Source organism: Solanum tuberosum, unplaced genomic scaffold, assembly GCF_000226075.1.
Source record: "Solanum tuberosum cultivar DM 1-3 516 R44 unplaced genomic scaffold, SolTub_3.0 scf00899, whole genome shotgun sequence".
NCBI lineage: Eukaryota > Viridiplantae > Streptophyta > Magnoliopsida > Solanales > Solanaceae > Solanum > Solanum tuberosum.
Genome location: NW_006239918.1, coordinates 2,462 through 4,933, shown reverse-complemented (window position 1 = coordinate 4,933; position 2,472 = coordinate 2,462). Strand labels below are relative to the sequence as shown.

At 36.7% G+C, this 2,472-nt stretch overlaps 1 non-coding gene across 1 annotated transcript; it reads left to right on the top strand.

Annotated features, from left to right (window-relative positions):
* The first annotated feature begins 391 nt into the window (after window positions 1-391).
* On the top strand, window positions 392-472 carry TRNAL-AAG (transfer RNA leucine (anticodon AAG)). Its single transcript has one exon. It is a non-coding gene; the product is annotated as a tRNA-Leu (tRNA).
* The last annotated feature ends 2,000 nt before the right edge of the window (window positions 473-2,472 follow it).

Sequence of the window (2,472 nt, the reverse complement as noted above, 5' to 3'; positions counted from 1 at the left end):
GGAAGGGGGGGATTCTCTTCTCAATTTATGGTGATTTTCGAATTTCGAAAACCAAATAAATTTTCATATGTATTTTAAACATTTAATTATTAATTATTGAATTTCTGCTTTACTATATGAATTTGTATTTTATTAATTATCAATGGAGACAAATGTTTAATTTCATGAATTTTTTAAGTCAAAGGCTCCCATTTGTTAGATTTAAAATTCTAAATTCGTCATATATAAACTACAAAAAGATTCATAATTTTTTGAGAGGGTAATAATTATTACATAGAATTTTCCAGAGGCAAAATTTATTTCTTTTCTTCACCAAATCAAGTAAAAAAACATTTTTTGTTTACAATAAAAGAATAATAATTATATTGTGCACTGAAAATTATATGCAACTGTTGAGATGGCCGAGTTGGTCTAAGGCGCCAGATTAAGGTTTTGGTCCGAAAGGGCGTGGGTTCAAATCCCACTCTCAACATATTTGTTTTTTTTGTAATTAGTTACATAATTAATGTCACGGAGTAAATTGATTTGCATACTAACGGAATTATATCTTTTTTTTTTTGGTAATCAAAGAAACTATATCTACAATCTTAACAAGATGAGAATATTTTCCCTCAATGATATGTGCAGCCCCGCACAGAGATGGAGCTAGAGACTAAGGTACATGTCACGACCCAGACCGTCGTAATTGACACCCACACAAACCCTCTGGTGGGAGAACCATTACTACAACTCAAACAAATAAATTTTATGAAAACTAAGGCATTTAAAGAAGCTAAGGCATTTAAAGATACGGAAACAGGTTTAAATGACTATAAAAATGGAGTCCCCATAAACTCCAAGGTTTTAACAAACAACTAACCAAACTAATGCGGAAATTCAACCCCTAGAACCTGAAAGTCATTGTACCAAAACTCTACTAACGACAAGTCTAAGAACAAAGGGTACAACCCCGAAACTAAACAAACACATTAAACAAATAGTCTGAGTCTGAAAAGAATGGACTTAAACAAGAGAAATCCATGGCGGCCTGAAAGAACTGACTCACCCTTGAATCCGGTCACACTCAATAGTCACTTAGTTGAGTTCTATCAATAACCGCCTGAAGATGCCCTGTACTCAACAAAGAACAAGCAAGTGCAGTATCAGTACACAACCACAGTGTACTGGTAGGATCACGCGGTTATTCCAATAAGTGAAACACATGCAAGTAACCACAACATTATAAAATAAGCATATACCGAACATATACAATATTAGTCATCTTTTCAAGATCAATGTAGCATCCCACATTCTCAATAATACGCATTAGTTATCAATTTAGAGCAACATACAGTCTTCCAATATCAATCATCATTAGATATGAACGTAATAATCACAAGTAGATACACAACACAATTCAATGGTCCTCTCACGGAACCCAATTCAATGGTCCTTTCATGGAATCCACACCCAAATTGTTAGCGTATCGGTATGTGGTATCCGATCAAATGCTTATGCCGGAACGTGGCAATCGATCCAATGTTTTTGCCGGAACGTGGAAACTGATCCTATGTTTATGCCGGAACATGGCAACCGATCCAATGTTTATGCCGGAACGTGGCAATCGATCCAATCAACAAACCACAATCACAATGTATATTCTCACAATCATACAACAAGAGGTGATTCATGGCATACAATTATTCAATTATCCTCATTTACGATTAGGGTGATCAATAGTGCAACATTCGTATACATACATGCATTATAATGAGCAATTACAAACATATATCACACCAACATGAAATCACAACCATAACCTACCTCGAATCCAAGCTTGAATCCCCTAAGGCACTTGAATCTTTCCTTTTCGGATTCTTCCTGCTTGTTTGTGGTAAAAAAACATACAATTAACGCAACGATCAATAAACGAGGCCTAATTACCCGGATTATAATCAACATTATCAACCCTAGGCCAAACCCTTGATCCCGATACCTATATTAGTGTTTATTCCACCATAAATCACAGATCAAAACCCTCCCCCATCGATAATTACCCATGAAACTAAGTTCTACGGATCGAAAAACAGATTCGGGGAGTTAAAACCTTACCTTTAGCCTCAAGAATGGTGAAAAATGGTCAAGAACTCGTCTGGGGTCATTCCTTAGCTCTCAAGGTCGAAAAGTACAGAATAAAACGTTTTTAGGGTTTATTAACGACTTTAAGTCGCGTCGGACCCGCCACAGCGATCCTCACCCCGCTATAGCGATCCCGCCCTGGCGGCAGAAATCTAGCCCCAGCGGCTTGCACGGAACTAGTAAGCTATTTTAATAATTCCAAGACCCCCATTTCACAACACACTTTTAACCAACGATGCTCAGAAAATATCGTTCACGCTAAGATCGATTCCGGGAGTTCTACTCACCCAAATTCAATTCCGTAAATTCGTACAGATTTTTTAACGTCTTAGCTATCTACTCATGTGATCAAAA